Source organism: Monodelphis domestica, chromosome 4, assembly GCF_027887165.1.
Source record: "Monodelphis domestica isolate mMonDom1 chromosome 4, mMonDom1.pri, whole genome shotgun sequence".
Classification (NCBI taxonomy): Eukaryota; Metazoa; Chordata; class Mammalia; order Didelphimorphia; family Didelphidae; genus Monodelphis; species Monodelphis domestica.
Window position 1 is genome coordinate 129,185,118 of NC_077230.1, and position 21,136 is coordinate 129,206,253.

Sequence of the window (21,136 nt, forward strand, 5' to 3'; positions counted from 1 at the left end):
CAAACAACTACAAAGCTATTCCATCTACATGTATCCTGTCTTTCCAATTCAATTAAATTCAGTTTACTTCTATTCGATTTGAGATGTGTTTGAGTTCCTATTGTGTACCTAGCCCTCTGCTGTACTCTTCAACAAATAATAGAAGGAAATTATAAAAGCTGGTTTATTTCGTAGTTGAAGAGATTACCTATCTAGTGGGACAATTAACTAATATGAGGTGGTAAGTAACTAAACACCAAAATTAGTTCATGAATAATAGGTTCAATAGGAGTTCAGAGAAGAGTATGATCAATGCAGGTTAAAATAGTTGGGAATGGTATGTATCATGGGTCTTGATCTAGTGAAAAAATAAGTGATTGGATGAATGAAGAGAAGATAAGAGGGCATCCCCAGGCAGGGAAATTACTAAAAATAAAGATATGGAAACAAGTATAGAATATTCAGAAAACAAGGAACATATTAATCTTTCTAGAGTGTTAGCTTCAAAATAGAAAGTAGTAAAAGAAAGTTTGCAGAAATTGAAAGGTGGAATATCAGGCTGGAGAGCATGGATTTCAGGAAACTACTTGTGTCCATATTAGCTGCTACTAAAGCATTGTTGTTATTGTTGACAACCCATTAGCTGGAATTTAGGAGTATTTCAGATAACACTGGGTAGCTTGGTCAAGGTAGGAGAACAACTAGCAAGAATATGTGTGTGTGTGTGTGTGTGTGTGTGTGTGTGTGTGTGAGAGAGAGAGAGAGAGAGAGAGAGAGAGAGAGAGAGAGAGAGAGAATGATTTCATCCTCCTGTTTCCCAATGCATAATAGTTTGCAGTCAAACAGGATATTGGGTGTGGGAATGACAGGAAAAAAAGGTTGGGGGCAGGGAGACAGATAAACATTGGGGAGGGAATTATGAAAAAGGAAAATAAAAGATCACTAACTGGCAATCAGTGCAGGGAAATCCAGGCAGCAGAATGGGTGGGGCATGTAACCAGTTTATTCATATAATCCCTGAGTTTGTGAAAAGCTGCACTGGTTACTATCATATGGATGTGTTCCAAAGTATAAGAGAGGAGGAGTCTAATGCATATCCAGACTAAAGAGAATTCTGATGGATCTAAGAAAAACATCAAAGAAAATTTATGTATATATCTCTAATCCTTGGGAAACGAAGTTGAATTTTGGTGCACAAAAGTCTTCCTGCCTTAGCACTGAATTAAATTATGATAGAGTAAATTTTATTTGAACTAACAATCCCAGGTTCTGATACCATTGGTGTCTAAATGAGAAGAGGAATTTATATGTAGCAAGGACCAAGGTAATGGAAGTTCACAAATCTCTTGATCCAAATTCTCAATTAACTTTTTTTCTCTTCCTCTGTTTTTGCATAGTACAGAAACCAATGTAGTCATAGAAAAAAATGTTATTGTATCATGGAGGATTGATCTATTGTAAAGGAAATGACAATCAAAAGTTTTACAGACTTATAACTTAAGATGGATAATGAGGGAGCAGAAACGAATAATAGAATAATAGAATTTTAGGATTGGAAGGAATTAGTGATCAACTTCCCCCTTTTACAGATGAAGAAACTGAGGCCCATTGAAGTAAAATGACTTATTTAAGGCTATACAATTATTTACTAGTAGAGTCTGGGTTAGAACCCTAGCCTCCTGATTTCTGGCCCAATAGACTGCAGTAATTTCCAAATAGGAATTCAGATGTACTAGAGTAAAGTGAAGTCTATTTACTCCTAGGGAACCTTTTGATGAGTTGTTGGATGAATACAGTTTGGAAATCATTGGTATAGTGTTGTATTTCTCAAGACTTTTTGAGTTGGTAGTAGGCCTCCTTCCAGTTATTGTGTAAGATGAGCATCTTGGCACCTTTTTAATACCACTTCTGATTCGTGAGAAAGGACTAAAGCAACTGTAAATGTGTAGGAAGAGTGAATCAACAGTTATAATTTTGCAATTTAAATTCTGAACCAGAACAAGGGGACAAACACAAAGCAGAGAAATACAGGGTTCTAGGACTTGGGAATATAGAAACTTCTGATAATTTCAAAGCATAATTCCATACTCTTTCAAGGCCACAAGTACAACAAAATGAGTCTATATATAGCTGGGAATCAAAAAACATTCAAGGTTTAAAGTAGAGACAAGAGAAGAAATGGAAAAAATTCCTTTTCCTGTCATCACTTTAAGTTTAACCCGTAACTGAATTTGTTAACTTAAACTCTCTTAACCTCCCCATTTCTGTTTAAGGTTACCACCATTTTTCAGGGTCTCAGGTCCATAACCTCAGCATACCTTGGAATGCTCCTTTCTGTTTCTTCAGGCATCCAGTCAAATCTTACCCTCGAACTGTTCTCATATCCAACTCATTTCCATCCACAATGCTACTCCTAGTTAAAATCTGACCATGTTATTCCTCTACTTAACAAACACCAAAGGTTTTCCTCTAGGATAAAACACAAATTCCTAAACTACTTGGCCTTAATCTATCTTTCTAGCCATACTAGATTTTTTTTCTTGCCTCTACTCCTGATTGACAACTCTGTGATCCGAAGTGGCCTTCTCTCAGTTCCTCACCCACGACATGCAATCATTTGCACTGGCCATCCCCCATGCCTGAAATGCACTCCCTCATCACCTCAGTCTCATAGAGTCTTTTTCTTTAAGATACAGCTCAAGCTCTATCTTCTGCACAAAACCTTTCTTGACTTTCCCAACTTCTTCCCAGTGTCCTCCTTCCCAAAATAATGTCTTTAAAAAAAAAAATATATATATATATATACATATATGCTGTGTATATATGTGCATATACTTTATGTTTATAGTAATATTTTTATATGTTCTTATTATCTCCCCCACTAAAACATAAACATAGCAAGTAGAGATTGTTTCATTCTTTGTATTTATATTTCCAGAGTCTAGCACCATGCCTAGCATATAACAAATTCTTGTTGAATATTCAAGAAACTAAAAAGGAGAAAAAGCAAGAAAAGAAAAAGTTTCTCTCCTGCCCTAAAGGAAGAAAAGATAAGGCAATTCACCTTTGACTGGCATTGAGTGGGAGAAATTTAAACTGCCTAGATCTTTATAGACCATCATCCAAAGGCACATTTGGCATATGTTGGCTAATTGGCAAAATTCCACCTCAAACACATGTGCCTTAGTGTAACCAGGTAAGTAATCATGTTTGTAGCAGATGGCATAGTGTAATTTCTATTTCAGTAATTTGTTGAATTGTCGGTGTTCTTTTACTCTACACATGTAGCCTATTGTCAAAGCTTATTGCAGTTCCCATTACATCTCATAGATCTGTCTCTTTCTTTTTTTTCTCAGTTCTACATAGTATCTTTATTTTTTTATTTTTTGGGGGAAAATTTTATTTAATTAGTCAATTTAGAATATTTTCCCCATGGTTACAAGATTCGTGTTCTTTCCCTGCCCTGCTCCCAACCCCCTCCTGTCGCTGACATTCAATTCCATTGGGTTTTACATGTGTCATTGATCAAGACCTATTTCCATATTATTGATAATTGTACTAGGGTGATCATTTAGAGTCTCCATCCCCAATCATGTCCCCATCAACCCATGTGATCAAGCAGTTGTTTTTCTTCTGTGTTTTTGCTCCCACAGTTCTTCCTCTGAATGTGGATAGTATTCCTTCTCATAAGTCTCTCTGAATTGTTCTGGATCATTGCATTGTCACTAATGGAGAAGTCCGTTACATTGGATTGTACTGCAGTGTATCAGTCTCTGTGTACAATGTTCTTCTGGTTCTGCTCCTCTCACTCTGCATCAGTTGTTCCAGTTCACATGGAATTCCTCCAGTTCATTATTCCTTTGAGCACAATAGCATTCCATCACCAACAGAGACCACAAGTTGTTCAGCCATTCCCCAATTAAAGGACATCCCCTCATTTTCCAAGTTTTTTTTTTTTGCCATCACTAAGAGCACAGCTATGAATATTCTTGTACAAGTCTTTTTCCTTATTATCTCTTTGGGGTACAAACCCAGCAGTGCTATGCCTGGATCAAAGGACAGGCAGTCTTTTAGTGCCCTTTGGGCATAGTTCCAAATTGCCTTCCAGAATGGAAGAATCAATTCACAACTCCACCAGCAATGCATTAATATTCCAACTTTGCCGCACCCCCTCCAGCATTCATTACTTTCCTTTATTGTCATGTTAGCTAATCTGTTAGGTGTGAGGTGATACCTCACAGTTGTTTTGATTTGCATTTCTCTGATTATAAGAGATTTAGAACACTTTTTTCTGTCTCTTCCTTTTGAGCCTAACAGTAGCAACCTTTTTCAATTCTTCTTGTTCTCCTAACTGAGCCACTTATTCAGGTCAATATGTATTTATAGGATGTCTCTTGTGTGCCCACTACTATATTTGATCTGGATAATAAACAAATAAAATAAAATGTTGAGCCTAGCTAAAATCTAATTGAGAAGACAAGACTCACATACATGAAACGACTGAAAAACTATTCCAAGAAAATATACAAGCAAATGTAAGATAATGTGTCCAGATGTGAAATTTGGTAAGGTATAAGTGTGAAAAAAGCACAAGATTGGGAGTCGGGACAAACATCTGAATCCAAACACTAGATGCCATGGTATGTGCTTGGGATCATGGACAAATGATTTAACCTTTCTGAGTTATTATTTGTCTTACTTATAAGAAATGAGAAAAATAATACTTGGAGTATTTCAAGAGTATATGTTATTGAAATAAAAGTATTTTGTAAATGGCAAATTGCAAAGCAGTTTACAATATATATAACATATATCTCTCTATATATAGATATATGTTTGTTTGTGTATTATTGGGATCAATATCCATTCAAAACCAAAGCTCTTAAGCCATCTCTAATATTTCTTTCACCATCCCTACCAGGAGACTCAGTTCAAAGCAAAAGATTATTAAGCAAGATAGCAAAAGAAATGACTATTTGCAAGTTGAATCAGTTAAGCTCTCCCATAGATCACCATACCATTAGTGAGAAAGGAAACATGCATAGTAAGGCAACTTGTATGAAGAAGGCACAGAGTGCATGTATAGCTTGACCAGGAATAGAATGTAGCCATAGCAAATCATGTTGCTAGGGCAGCATTTACCCTGGCACATCTCTGTTGCACAGTTTTCATATTTAGCTGTTTACTATCTTGCAGAATTACAGAATCTGATATTTGTATGATGTCACTGGAAATTAAATCTTTCCCATTGCTGCTCTGCTATTTGCTGGTATCTCCTCTGAATTGCTCTTTTGTGTCTCCATGGATGCCACCCTTGCTTCTTTGATGAATTACAACTGATTTCCAGACCTTTTTTTAATAGAAATGGGGTCAAAATGTCATTTTAGTGTTTAGTCACAATAGCTACTTCAGCTCTTTTGTGATTCAAACTTATGTTCACAGCCAACCAAGAAACTATCCTGAGAAGTTTTTTGATACTGAAATGAATTGTTTGAACTCCTTTTCATTTACCTCAGCTCTGAATTCAGTTTATTCTTTGAGTTAGGATATAATCATTCTTTTTGATTCCCATCATGCTTCTAGTCAATGCATTGTTCTATCTAAATCACCCCTAAGGAGCTTCACTTAGCAGATTTTGGGAATAGGAGCAAGGTGTTAATGACAAAGTAACTATGTAGCTATTCTTTCTTCATATAAATATGAGTTCTTAAGGGCTTCACAAAACCAAACTTTGTCATTTAATTTCTTACTTTAGTTCTTCCTCTTTATTATACCCCAGGAATTGAAGTTACTTTAGTTTCCAAGCAAAAGGCTAAAGCTGGTGCTTTGTAATGGACTCTGACAGTTCCAAAAGCTCTTCCCCCCCCCCCATCTTTATAAAAGCTACTAATCTAAAAGTCTTACAGATAACCATGAAGTATAATTGAAATAGCTGTACAATTTGATTATTTTATAATACAACTCAGGAGCTCTACTTACAAAAGGTCTACTTCATTTTGGGGGGGCAGGTTAATATTGGCATCCTGTGCTGAGGTTTGGGTTTAGGCTGCTATTTAGTAGGTCTATAGCATAATGTCTAATTTGGATTAAGTTAATCAGTACTGCTACTGTTTTCTTGCTGAGTTATACCCATTAATGATTCTCCCAGTGAGTGAACAGATATAAGAGATAGGCATGGTCCATGAAGCAAATAGAAAATTATATTTTAATCAAAGCTTAAAACACTGATTGACAGGTTATAAATTGAAAAGGTTATATAAGGAAAAGATGGCGATGTTTAGTAATTTTTAAAAAATCAATCTATTAGTTCACAAGATTTATTTTTTATTTATCTGAAATATTATAATTATTGGAGAAGTAGGAGAATGGAAAATAAAAGTAAAAGAATATTGAGGGTATTAGTTTTTGTGTTAAAATTGTATCTTATATTAGTCCTTCTATCTTCCATTCCATACCCCTTCTAGTCAGTATAGTAAGTTTTACCAGAAAACTGCATAAGGGAACCTGGAAGTCATATACGAACTCTCTCAAAGATCAAAGCAGAATAATTTACAAATTGCACCATATATTAACTAAAATTCACATCCTAGTAATATCTACATAATCATGGACAGCCAATAGGCACTGTTGTCCAGGTTTCTGGCCTAAGATATGTAAATTCCAAACAAAATCCAGATTTTCACAGCTCCAGACCAATAAAACATCAAAAAGGTGCTAATAATGTTTAAGTTTTACAGATAACTTTGAGATGATTTGGATATGTTAATGAACTTACCCCAATATGGCGCAGATGGGAGTTGGCTGTTTAAAAAAAAAAAAAACTTATAAAAGTGAGACCTCAAATTCTTGTCACTTAACATTTTTCTCTCTTCATTGGGTTTTTGATGCCTAGTTCTCTCAATTCTAATCCATGGGTACATGAATGATAGTCTCTGCTTCTCTCCCTACCCTATTTATGAGGTTTTTATGGTATAATTCAGCATATAGTGTGTGTGTGTATATATATATATATAAATATATATATATATATATATAAATATATATATATATATATAGGGGAATGGGAGAGAATTCTAACAGTAGAAGAACAGGAACAGGGTGGAGAAAAATAGCTTCTGTATTTCCTCCTCAATGAAAATACCAGTGTATCAAAGGGTGTGTGTCATGTCATCTGGTTGGTCTTAAAGTAAGCTAGTCACCAGAGATTCATTAACTGGTGTCTCTTGTCTTTGTTGCTGAAAAGTATCCTTTGTGAAAATAGTTTTTATGGCCAATATTTATGAATACAATGTGAGTTATATGAGGTGCAACTCCAGAATTCATTAATTAATGACCTCTTGTAACTGGTACTTCTTTTGTAAGATTTTTTTGGTGACAATTTCTGGGAGACTGACTTCAGAAGGAATGGAACCTAGTCAGTTAAAAGTTCATCATTCATTTTGGGAGACACAGATATCCTAAACTCAAGCACTTAGCACTAGACTTAAGCTGGTCAAATGGCCACTATTGCTGATCAATGTTGCTATGCTAGTACAGATCATGGTTAAAGTGGCCCCTCAGAGGTAATTTCCTTTTCTTATGACAGTCAAGAAGCAAGTAATTCCTATTGAGTAACTCCTTGGGGGGGGTTGTTTTTTTTTTGGTGTTTTTTTTTTTGCCTCAGCTTTTTCCTCAGGAGGAGTCTAAATAATGAGAAGTCAGTTAGTGACACCGCAGTGCACAGAAAAAGGCATTGGTAAAACTTTAGGGATATCCTATATAAAGAAAACTAGGAGCTACTAATTCATATTGGATGGTTAATGTTAGAAACTTGGAATGAAATTTGGGTTAAGATGAAAGTATGGGTAGAAATCAGAAATACATTCCTTCCTAGCAGAGGTGGAGATAACAAACACCTTGTGATGGTATTCCCAGCCCAGTTCAAGCTGACAAGAAGAAAAGGATTAATGACCTAATATAAATCCAAAGCCCCTGAATGTAATAGAATAAATGTATGACCTAGGATGGGGGTACATTACTGTGGGTCCTGCATGGATTCCCTTTTTGGATTCCATATTAATATTTACATGGGAATCTCCCCCTTTCTAATATATCCCTAGTAATAGTTTCCTATCCCAACATCATTCTCCAAAGTACCTGTGGGTAAAGATTTATACTAGACAATACCCCATTTCACTTTTGCCTCAACCTGTGGTTATCTTTAGGTACTCCTACTCTCAGCCTGGAAGAGGGGGCCTTCATCATCTCTGTACCTCCCTTCACCCACATATTACACTCCATATATGTGCATATTCACACATATTATATGTATATGTCTATTTATGCAAAGGATCTATATAATTTGAGAGCTCCATCTACCAATGCACACTCAATAGATAAGTCCTAAAGAGTTGTTTGCACCACACATATGTTGTAATTTTCTTAAGATCATAGAGTTAAGAAATGTAAGTAGCCTAGGTTGTTTTAATTCCAAGCCCAACACACTAGGTAAACTTTACATATATATATGATATACCTATGAATAGTTTGTTTATATACCTATATATAATGTATGTGTGCATGTGGCCCATAAAGACTCTGGAAGTCCTTATCCCAACCCCACTTATGCTGGCAAGCCAGGTTCCTAAAGGGTGACTATATCTACCTCTCAGGGTTCTAGGAGTAATCCTGAGGGAGTGAAGTAATTCTTCTACTTATATATTTGCTCAGAGGGCCTATCTAGTGGGTGTTCTATCCAATATAATACCCCAGGACCAGTAAATATCTCCTTATTATCAATAGAAATGATTAGTGCCACAATTGAAATGCTTGCTTTCTCAATTAACTGACATAAATTTGCTTTTATCAAGGGATATTTACTGAAAAGATATAGCATGACCAAAAGATACACCCCCTAATTCCCACCCTTATTTTATTTCCCTTTCTACCCCCTCTTCTTATTCCCCTCTTATTTTCTTTACAGTCTTTTTAAACTACCCCCCCCCCACCCTCTCCCTACCTTGTACTGCTTCCCTTCCCACCAGTCCATTTGTTACCCTTCTACTTCCCTACAGGGCGCAAATCAATTTCTGCCCCAATGTATTAGAAGAGATTTTAAGAGCTGTCTTTTTAGAGTTTTGAACAAAGTTAAATAGCTAGAGAGGGGTCAATGTGATTGAACCAAAAGATTTATTGACTGAAAATTTAAAACAACATCTAACATAAAGTTTGAGGTTCTTTTGCAGATGGTCTTCATAGATTTGTCTTCATCTTTTTGTAGAGAAGCAGCAAGCATTTCTGACACTTTACCAGGTGCCATGATTCTGAAGTCCTGTTCTGATGCATGACTGTGAAGGAGAATAATTCTTGCTTCTCAAAGATTGTTTCTATAGAACAAAAGTTCTTCAAGATTTTGCCAAACTAGAAAGGCTAAAAGTAAGGTTCTTGTGATGGATCTTGAGAACTCTTTGGAGTTAGCATAAGAATTTTAGCTTCTAAGTGCTGATTTTTTTTTCATTACAGGACAGATATGGAAGGGATTTTGGTGTTGGGGTCGCCTATACCAATAAAGTCATGGACTGTTTGAATTATGATATAGTCAAGAGACTGCTGTTACTTTAGAATCAAATTGGAATTCAAAGTTGTCTTTATAACTTGCCTCTTTCCTCCCTTTTCAATCTTCTTATACTTAATTCCCTTCTGCACATTTTATGGCTCAGTCATAATGTCTACTTATTATCACTCATATTTGACACTATTTCAGCTATCTCTGTGTCTTTGTTTCCCTGGAATGTTCTTACTTCTTACATCTAACTCTTAGAATTCTTGGCTTTCTCCAAGACTAAGATCAGAATTATCTTTTTTTAGAGTCCTTTCCTAGTGGTTCCAGATGCTAGTACCTCCCCTCTAATGGTGCCCTTCTACTGGTCTGTATGCATTGTGTACAACATTCACCTGAGACTTCTCCCTTAACTTATCTCCCAGGTGCTATGCATATGACCTTGGAGAGTAGCCTGCTACCTAGGGATCCAGGGATAACCCTGGGACTAGATATTCCAAAAACTACAATTCATAAACCCACAGTTTGTCCTTCCTCTTGACAGACAGCCAATAGACTCATCTAATTTAGTCAAGGAATTTACTGAAATGAAAAATGAAAAGCTGCAACTACATATCAAAATTCAAGCAAACTAGAAAGCTTTCAATGCTCCAATTTTTTTTCACATAATCTTGGGAAGTATTGTATTCTTCAATGTATCAAGTTTCTCTTCTTACCTACTTTCAGCCAACCAATCAACATTCATTTATTAAGCATTTACTATGTACTAGGAACTTTGTAGAGACAGAGACTGAGAGAGAAGGAAGAGAGTGAAAGGAAGGGAAGAAAGAGAGAAAGAAAATGTAGAGAGAAGATGGATAGAGAAGCAAAGAGAAGAGAGCAACAAAGCAACAAAGCAAAAAAGCAACAACAACATACATATCCTCCTCAATAAATCTAAAGAGGACACAGAGTATCTATGGGAAGAAGAGGTTCAAATTTGGAGTGTACATTGGCAGTAAGGTACACATGTGGCAAAGGAGAACAGACAGAAAGAGACCAATTGGGGAGATAGAAAGAAGAAAGAGGAAAAGGGAAGGGGAAATGGGAGGGCTAGAAAGAGGGGAAAAGGAGAGGAAGAGAAAGAATAAGAAAGAGAAAAAGAAAGGGAGAGAGGTGATTCCTTTTTTTTTTCTTTCTCTTCTTCCTACTATTCCTTTCTTTCCCTTCCACTCCCTGCCAGAACAAAGACCCCAAGTCTGGGTTACTTTTCTATTTGCAAAGTCAGCTATTTAAAGCTGCTGGTCTAGGACCTAATTACCATGACCAATTTCTTTGCCTTTCCAATTATCTTTGGTTCCTTAAATTCCATCAGAGAAAGGTGTCTATACCTTTCCAAGACCTGCTACCTCCTTTCCATATATATATATATTTACTTTCAATAACAAAAACTTTTACATGTATATAGTACCTATTTATTACCATGTCTCCATTGTTACAATGTAAGCTCTTTCACAGCTGAGGGTAGGAATATCTTTTGCTTGATTATTGTATATTTGTTACAAATTTTCTTTTTCTTTTACTAATGGGGTGAGGAATGGAATTTGGAGGGAGAGAAGGGATAGTATTGGATAGCAAAAAGGAAAAAAATGGAATTATAGGCAAATAGGGAGAGGTAGAAAGTTACATGCTGAATTTATTTGATTTAAATAAAAATAAGTTGTACATAATAAAGATCTGCTGTTTAAGTACAATCTTTTGTTATACTCTGTACATAAGGTCTCATTTTATTTGGTGTTTATTAAGTTAAAAATAAAGGAAAATTAAAAACCTCGAGATTAGACACTGGTTTTGCTTTTTTTTTTTTTGGTATTCTAAGAGCTTTGTGTTCTCTCTTCTCTTTGCTTCTCTATCCATCTTCTCTCTACATTTTCTTTCTCTCTTTCTTCCCTTCCTTTCACTCTCTTCCTTCTCTCTCAGTCTCTGTCTCTACAAAGTTCCTAGTACATAGTAAATGCTTAATAAATGAATGTTGATTGGTTGGCTGAAAGTAGGTAAGAAGAGAAACTTGATACATTGAAGAATACAATACTTCCCAAGATTATGTGAAAAAAAATTGGAGCATTGAAAGCTTTCTAGTTTGCTTGAATTTTGATATTTTTCCTGACTATCAAGAATACACTAGCATCAAATGTAGCTTTTCTAGTGCATTTATTAAACTTAGTCCCTAAAAATGTTTAAAGAAACACAAATGATATCCAGAACGAAAAAAAAAATCTGACACTAGAATAATTTACATCACTGTGAAGCCAAGTTTCCAGAGTATAACAATTTCAAGAAAATGGTCAAATTCTTTTATTTTACAGGTGAACTTTTTTAATGATTTAATAGAAGTGTTTACTGAATAATTTTTCAGAAACTGGCTTTATAGAGATTGACATATTCAATGGTACTACTTTATCAGTTGTTAGGAATTATATTCTATTCTTTTGAAAGCCTGAGAACAATAAAATTTAAAAAGGAAGTGAAAAAACTATATTGAGTCAGGAAAAATTATTGGTCCCATTGTTTGATCAAAAGTATAAACTACTTTTTAGTAAAAGATGACAGTATGAAAATTCCTAAATGGATAAATTTATTTCTTAGTTTATTTTTAAAATAAATATTTGTTTTAAAATTGTTAGTATTGTATTTTTTCTTCTTTTAAAGACAGGGGTGTAGGAATATATGGGATAAAATTTTCAGTAGGAGAAAGTTTGAGAAGAGGAGCCTATGATAGTGTAAGATTAAAATTAATATTCAATAACTCCAAGTATTATATTTTACAAGATTTATTAATAATCACTTGAAGTAGAGGAAATAGAAAGAACCTGAGTAAAGAACAGTTTTTCCCTATTACTGTAGTGGTGGAAGAGAGCAAAGAGGAGCTGGGTTACAGAACCTTTATCTCCAAAATGTAAGGATGTAACATAAGGACAAAAGTAGGATTCTGGAAAAGAAGTCCTGAGGTACAGAATTCTAATTACACAACCCCCCTGTGATTCCAATGGAAAACGAGCATGTAGAAATCTAGATTTACATGCCTAATTTCCCTATGGGATCTGTATACATAACCAACATAAACAATCTTCAACTAGAGGTACATACAATATTGCACTCTCTAAGGCAGGGGTCCCCAAACTACAGCTGATGGGCCACATGCAATCCCCTGAGGCCATTTATCTGGCCCCCACCTCACTTCTGAAAGGGGCATCTCTTTCATTAGTGGTCAGTGAGAGGGGCACAGGATGCATTTGCATCCTATGCTCCTGGAGTACTATATGTGGTGGTGCTGCAAAGTGTGGCATTGCTCATGTACAGTATTATTTCCGGTGACATAATCCTTTTCGTGGTGCCTTGTTCTAAGAAGGCGCCACGCAAAGGATTATGTGGCTGCATAGTGGAAGACATCAGCATGATGAGCGGTGATCTGGGGGAGGGTATGCCACACTGTGTATCCTGCTACCCGGTATAATGGTGGAGGTGATGGTACTGTGCAAGGTGTGACAGAATCCCTATGCATTTGTTCATAATTTTTTTTATAGTCCAGCCCTCCAGTGGTCTGAGGGACAGTGAACTGGCCCCCTGTGTAAAAAGTTTGGGGACCCCATCTAAGGGGAAATTACAGCAAGTTGGGGACAAGAGGGAAATAAAAGAGAAAAAAGAACAAAACCAATAATTGTTAGGTGCATTGACAAAAAAACAATTTGGGGCAGTCCTCTTTGGCAGAAGAGGGTACATTCAAAACAAATGCATTCAACTCCCCACTGTTCAAATCACCACATCCCAAAAGTTCTCTCTGGGTTTTTTGGTCTAGTGTGTGGTCTCTGCAGGCATCTTCATGGCACCTTCTCCAAAAAGTTCACTTTCTGGATTCAGGGAGGTAGCAAGTTTCTTATCCTAAACTTACTCTCAAAAGAATTTAAACTTTGCATTATAGGATAATAATATAATCCCTCCTGAGAAGGGTATTGACAAACATATGGATCACTCAGGGATACATGACTGAGTTATGAGGTATATGAATCAATTGTCAAAGGAAACCAAAAACATAAAAAAATTCAAATAAAAGAGAAAAAATAACTTTTGGATGAAATATAAAATAATATAAATATAAAAAGTAAAAAGTAAATTAAAAAATATAAATATAAAAAAGTCAAACTCTTATGTGTAAAAATTCTAAGGGAAAATAAACCTATAACAGGTTCTTGAATCAGGGCCCGATTAAAATGATTTATGTCCCACAAGTCTATAGTACCAATTATGCACTTACCCCCAGTCAACAGCCAGGACTACAGAAAATTGCCACAATATGAAAGACATAAAAAGGACTAGATTTTGAAGCAGACAGGAAGTAACATTCCTCGGTCTGATTTTACCTTTGTTCTCAGGGATAGGGGAGGCAGGATGGTAGCCAGACTTCAGTACTTATTGGAATGTGACACAAGGAAGACCTGTGTCTGATGTATGTCAAACATCTGCAACCTCAAACCTCCAACAAGTTCAAGTCCTATGTCTTGGAACAGAAGCTCATCAATTCCACCAGGATTGGTTGATCTTCTTGACCTTGTGCTCATTGGCACTGTGCAGGTTAACTTTGTGCTCCGTGGCCCTGTGCAGTGGCCCTTTTGTGATCCCTTCTCCTAGAACCAGACATGGTCATTAAACAAAATCACATAATATTTAATAATAAATGGTAGGTTTCCATAGTATAAAGGTTTTGGGTATGCATTGACATTAGGGCTAAACTTATCCTAGTGCAAAATTAAAAAAAATCCCATTAATACTGGTTAATTAATTATTCAAGTACAATTAATACATTAATACTTCAAGTACAACAAATGAGAGAAAAAAGAAAACTCAAATACTGTATTGAAACTACAAGGGAAAACAATAATAATTTTTAAAAATCTAAAATATGTAGTTCACAATCAGTGACACACTGTGTCAGCCATGTAGAGGCAGAATATAAAGGTTTCTCCCCCAAAATGAGATCCATTTCCTTTTTAACTTGGCCATGATCCACAGTGTGAGTGCAAATGATTTTCATCAAGTAACAGCTTTATAAAACAGTAGTACAGTAGCTAATGCACATTCAAAGAAGTAACAGAATTCCCCAAATCACAAGAGCCCATTTAATGACAATAGCAAACAAACCTGCTCTCATTATGATTCATGTGAGTCTATAACCACTTCTTGTGTGACATTAAAAAAACAAAAACAAACTATGAAGCTCATGGATACTTGTCACAAGCTCGACAGATCTAGCCAATCTTTCAACCTTGGCAAAGATATTTCTAACAAAGCCTATTCCTGCCATCACTCCAAAATGTAGCAGAGGAACCCAGAAAAACACAGACCTCTGTACTGCTGATGACAATCTTTTGGGTCTAAAATGTCACCAAGAATCTAGATCATTCTGATGGAAGGGTAGAGTAAGCTGAAGAGTTACAAATATTTAAAAACCATTCAGAAGCTATAGGCTCCATTGGAAAATCCTTCCTACCTCCCAGATGAGCTTATAATACATTACAGGGTGACCAAACACCTTGGGAAACTTCTGTAATAGAGGTTTCAAACCCTAGAACTAAAGTTACAGTCTGGGAAATTGCTGGAGCCTCAGCCAGAGTTGGGGAGGGGCCCAGAGATATTCTGGAATTTTGGGAGAGCAAGTAAGTCTGTCAGAGAGAGGCAGTTAGCTCTCAATCTTGAGATAGCCTAAGGAAAGGTCTGGTCAAGACTTTGCTCCTGAGGAAAGACTTACATCTTTCTCCTGGTGATTGGACACCCTTCCACTCACCGATTCCCAACTGAAGTGGCCAGTTTGAGAAGACACCAAGCAGCTGACAAGATCACCTGACAGCTTCTGGTGTCCTGGGTCTAGACAGTGCCCAGGGGGGCCAAGACCAGGACCATCAAAGCCTGAATCTCTCAGAGCCCAAGGCTGCCAAGGGCCTGGGTTCCCCAACTTGAGGTGGGATGTAACGGTAGCTAGAATAGGGACAGCTTTCCGTTTTTCCTCACAAAAAACCCTTCCCACAGCCATTTCCCTATGTTATTCCCAAATTGGTCAGTTAGAATAAAGTGTATTATTTTTCCCCAACCGATGCTAATGTGAATGGAAACCAGTTCCAGCTTGAGGGCAGAGGGTAACACTCTCTCTCTCTGAGGAAAGACATTAGTAGTAGTGGGAAGTCAAGAGGCAGTTTGGGGTTGAGCAGCCATAGCTGAAAGGAGGCTGAAGTGGGGGAGGGGGAGGATTACTCACTCCCCCTCTTTTCTCCCTTGGCCAAGTTAAACAGCAGCTGTCTCCTCTGAACCCTGCATTGAGAAGGGAGGTCTCCACTCTTTCTCCCTCTCTCTTTTTACCACCAGACTAACCCTCTATTACATCTCCTTCCTCTGGTACTATAATAGCATAAAAGACATGCCTTTATATGTCCCATCCATTGAAATGTGGAGGTGAGGACTTCAATAGTGAAAATCACTTCAGATGTCTCATCCATTACATTTTTAATAAATGCGGAGGTGGGGTAATAAAATAGTGCTATTGTTCTTTACTTCAGCTACTAAATGGACCCTTACCTTTTGTTACAAACAACTCAAAGGCAGGCAAATGATCAGTTAGAGGTAGTGGTGCTACTAGATATCTGAAAATCACTTCTGAAAACCCCTTATAATCAATTTAAATTTTTAGGTCATTAAATTCTCCAAAGGTTGTATACAGGTTGTAACCAGTTTGATAGTTATAAGGGAGAAAATGAAGGAAAGCAAAACTTTGTAAAAATAGGACTGTGCATGAATAAAAAGCAAAGGTTTGCAGGAGGGTCTGCTCTCACGCACAGATCTGAAAGAGGAGTTCCAGAATCTGGGGAAGGAATGAAGCATAGAACCTGAAGGAGTTGGATGTTCATTGTTCCTGTACATCAAAGAGAGTGGAGAAGTTACTCCTGTGGCCATTTTGTCTATGCCTAAAGGAGGTAACTGACATTTCCATACTGAAATCCTGAGGTTCCTGTATTCACTGACATCAAAAGATTCCTGAGATCATTTCTATCCCTGTCTCCAGTTACTACCTCCTGTGATCCTGTGAGCTTCTATATTGCTGTGAGCTCCTGATTATGTGTGTATTAGAGCTTCCAACTTGCCATTGACAACAGCCCAGCCATCATGGCCCTTGGCCTCTGGCTACAAGGGTGAACTCATCACTGTTCTAGCTATCTCATCCTGATAAACTGTTTACTAGTCTATTAATAATTTGTGGACCAGTAGATCAGGGTAGTTAGTTAATTTATTTGGTAGAGTGAGGCAGAGTAGGAATAATGTAGCCTACAGATCTATGAAGATAGTCTATGAGGACCCATAGTGGGTTTTGGGTATGTAAGGGTAAATTTAAGGTTGAGACTGAATATAAATTTAATTGGTCACCAGGGATTTAATTCAAATCCCAAACAAAATACTCAAGTCAGTTTGGAAATTTTATGGTGGTTTAATTAATATAAAGGGAAGGAATTAAGAAGAGAGAGGGAAAAGGGTATAGGATTTCTCCGGCCTAGCCTGAGCCAAGGGGAGTTCAGAAACCTTCCAGACATGAGGCTACCTCCGAGATGAGAGGCCTCCTAGGAGGATGGCATTTTTAGGAGGTAAAGGAAAAAAAGAATCACCCTAAACTCTGAGAGAGCTCAATGAAGATGCCTCACCTGAACTAGGCTACTAAGCTTCTCCCAGTATTCTATCAAGGATGGTCACTGCCAAACCCAGACAATAGCTGCAGCCACGCCAAGATGCCAAAACACCCAGCACACTGCCACCAGTCACCTCTCTGCCACAAGAGCCAGAGCCACCTCTCTGCAAAAAGAGCCCAGAGAGAGGAAGTGACGCGAAATATATAGACTGTTTTTTTTTTAAACATTATTTTATGTGGTCGTTTCCAAACATTATTCATTGGAGACAAAGATCATTTTCTTTTCTTCTCTCCCCCCCCCCCCCCCCCACCACATAGCCAACACACAATTCCACTGGGTATCACATGTGTTTTTGATTCAAACCCATTTCCATGTTGTGGGTATTTGTATTAGAGTGTTCATTTAGAGTCTTTCCTCAGACATGTCCCCTCAACCCCTGAAGTCAAGCAGTTGCTTTTCCTCAGTGTTTTTACTCCCACAGTTTGTCCTCTGCTTGTGGATAGTGTTTTTTTTCCTAGATCCCCGCAGATTGTTCAGGGACACTGCATTGCCACTAATGGAGAAGTCCATTACCTTCGATTGTACCACAATGTATCAGTCTCTGTGTACAATGTTTTCCTGGTTCTGCTCCTTTTGCTCTGCATCACTTCCTGGAGGTTGTTCCAGTCTCCATGGAATTCCTCCACTTTATTATTCCTTTTAGCACAATAGTATTCCATCACCAACATATACCACAATTTGTTCAGCCATTCTCCAATTGAAGGGCATCCCCTCATTTTCCAATTTTTGGCCACCACAAAGAGTGCAGCTATGAATATTCTTGTACAAGTCTTTTCCCTTATTATCTCTTTGGGGTACAAACCCAGCGTGCTATGGCTGGATCAAAGGGCAGACAGTCTTTTATCACTCTTTGGGCATAGTTCCAAATTGCCCTCCAGAATGGTTGGATCAGTTCACAACCCCACCAGCAGTGAATTAATATATAGACTGTTTTTACATCACTTCCTGCATCTCACATGTACCAATGGTAGCTTAAGCTTGACTTAGGACAGCCCAGGGGGTCTGTCAGTTGTTTCTGATTTGTAATTTGCTAGCACATGTCTGTCATAGGTCATCCTTCTCAACATTTAACCCTTAAGTAGGGGAGTAGACATTCCTATTTTGTTAGACTAAGCAGGGTGGAGTAAATCTAAAATTCACAGGTGGAGAAACAAGATTATTAAGTTTAGGGACACCCTTTCCCTGGTCTTCACCTTTTCTCTTTACCTCATTATAAATAAACTTATATTACTGTTTAACAACAAAAAGTCAGATAGCATTTAATGTTGTAAATTGCTTCTCGGGTCTACACAGGCCTGAAGCCTAGTTGTTTTATAAACAAGAATAGCAGAGTTGCATGAAATGGGCTTGATTCAACAAACAGTACCCCTGGAATACAATTTGCAAAGCATCAAACCAGGAGACATAGTATACTTAAAAAATTTCAATAGAAAATTGGCTACAGACATAAAATGGACTAGACCACATGAAGTATCGTTTACTACCCCAACAGCTATAAAAGTATTGTTTACTACCCCAACAGCTATAAAAGTTGCAGGGAAAAACTCATGGTTCCACTGTTCCCACGCAAAACCAGAAAAAAATCAAATAAAATAAAGTTTAATAACCAGTTTGGATTGGAGAGGTATCAGGAAAGAGGGGTGAGGGATGTCCCTAAATCAGGTTGGAGTCTTCCTCAGCTTTTGGAGCTGAGGCCAGGCCCCACAGGCTGGTGGAGGGTTTCTCCCACTCCCATCCTCTGTGCTAATTTTGTCAATTTTAGAATCTTAGCAGTAGATAGAAAACAAGAAAACAATTCTGACTTTCAGAGCTGATTGGGCCTGTGTCTTCGGGCTGAACCAAGAAGAGGTACTCCACTCCAGACTGGGCTGCACAAACTCCTCACTCCTCCAACACCAGGAAGGAAGTCCAGTTGGCAGGAAGGAAGTGCTAGTCACAAGATCCAACTGTCACTCCCAGTTGACCCTTCTCCCACCAACTGTCAGTCCAGTTTCCTTTCCACAAGTACAACATTCTAATAACATAATAGTAAAAAAAAATAATTATGCCAGTATAAGGATTAGATAAAGAAATGTGGGAAGTTTAAGAATAAAAGATTTGAGGGTAAGGAATAGTATATATAATAGCAAAAGACTGTAATATGAAAATTAGAATTGTTCTGCTTGGTCCAAGAAAGTAGAACTTTGACCATTGAGTAGAAGTTACTGGGAGACAGATTTCATCTCAAATGTGACAAGGAAATCACTTTAAAAGACTGATATATATTAATTTAAGGTCGCCAAGGAATTCAGCTATGTAATTCCTAAATGAAAACTCAAGTCAGCAGTCAACCTTTTATGGAGTTTAATTACAAACAGGAGGAAGAAAGGTATTAGAGATAGAGAGAGAGAGAGAGAGAGAAAGGGGAGAGAAGGGAATAGGGCTTAAATACCCCTTCTGTTTAGGCTGGGCCAAAAGGCCCAAGTCCTTAGATAGCTGAGGCAAAGAAAAGAGATCAGTCCCTATCACTCACATGACCAAAATGGAGAAACAGTCTCAGGGGCCTCCACCTCCAGCTTCCTTCAGAGCAAGCTTCTCAGAGCACAACCTCTCAGAGCCAAAACCTCTCCAACCAACCACCTCTAGTCCTCAGACCCCGCTATCTTTAAAGAAACCATCCAAGTTCCCTCCCCTCAGTTCTCACATCTACCAATCACTGTCCATGTCTTCCCTGTGCCAATGGTGGCTCTAGCTTAACCCAGGACCGCCCAGAGGTCTGTGGCTTTGCACATGTATGTTGAAGGTCATATTCTCAAATAATTAAATCTTGATCCTTTGCTGCAGCCCTTCCTAAATCCTGTTACCCTGAGTAGGGTGGAGATTGGAATAATTAAATTTTGATCTATGCTGCAGCCCTTCTTAAATCCTGTTACCCTGAGTAGGGTGGAGATTGGAATAATTAAATTTTGATCTATGCTGCAGCCCTTTCCATTGTTCAGCAAAAGGTTTCTGTCCTAAAGTAATCTTAAGAAGGGAGGAGGAGGAACCTCCGTTGCCAATGGGGTTCACATTCCAATAGAGTTCCCACTATCAGTAGGAAATTCCCTACAAGCATGAAACCTTCCAATGATGAAATTTCCAACATTCACAAGTCTAAGAAATTTTAAGGTTTACACAATATAAAGAGAAACTTCTGATAATAATGTCACAGGTCTCCTCACTGAACTTTGGAGGTAGGAAGAGAGATAGAATTATGAATTCTTGTCACTAAAAGGTTTCAAGCAGAGGATGAACTTGTTGGGGATTCAGTATATGGGATTCATGATTTAGCTAGAGGTTGAAGTAGAGGGTCTTTGAAGTATTTACAAATTACAAATGTGTATTCTGAAATGTTTTGAAATTGTATAAATTTACATTTTGTTGAATTTTGATAACTGAAACCAAACTAAACAACTTTCCATAAATCACTTGGGCTTTATATGTATTATTCTCTTAACCATGGATGAGAGTACTTGCCAAGACTTTATTTCTTTGAGGGATGCATTCTTAAAATTAACTAAAACAATTAACAACTAGAACAAAACTAAAATATACTAAAACTAAGCCCTTTGGGGCTCAATTAATTCATATATACAACACTCCTGGAAACAAGGGCAAGGATCAACAGATAGTACTATAAAACTATGTGTTTATAAAGCACATGTGAGACAGCATAGTATATTGCATCTAACAAAAGAGGAACTAATTTGAGGCCTAAGTACACCACTTATTAGCTATGTGACCTTTAGCAAGTTATTTCATTTCTCTAGGTCTTGGTTCCTTTTTCTGTGAAATGGATAAAACAAGATTGTCTTCAATGTCCTTTGCAGTTCTTAAT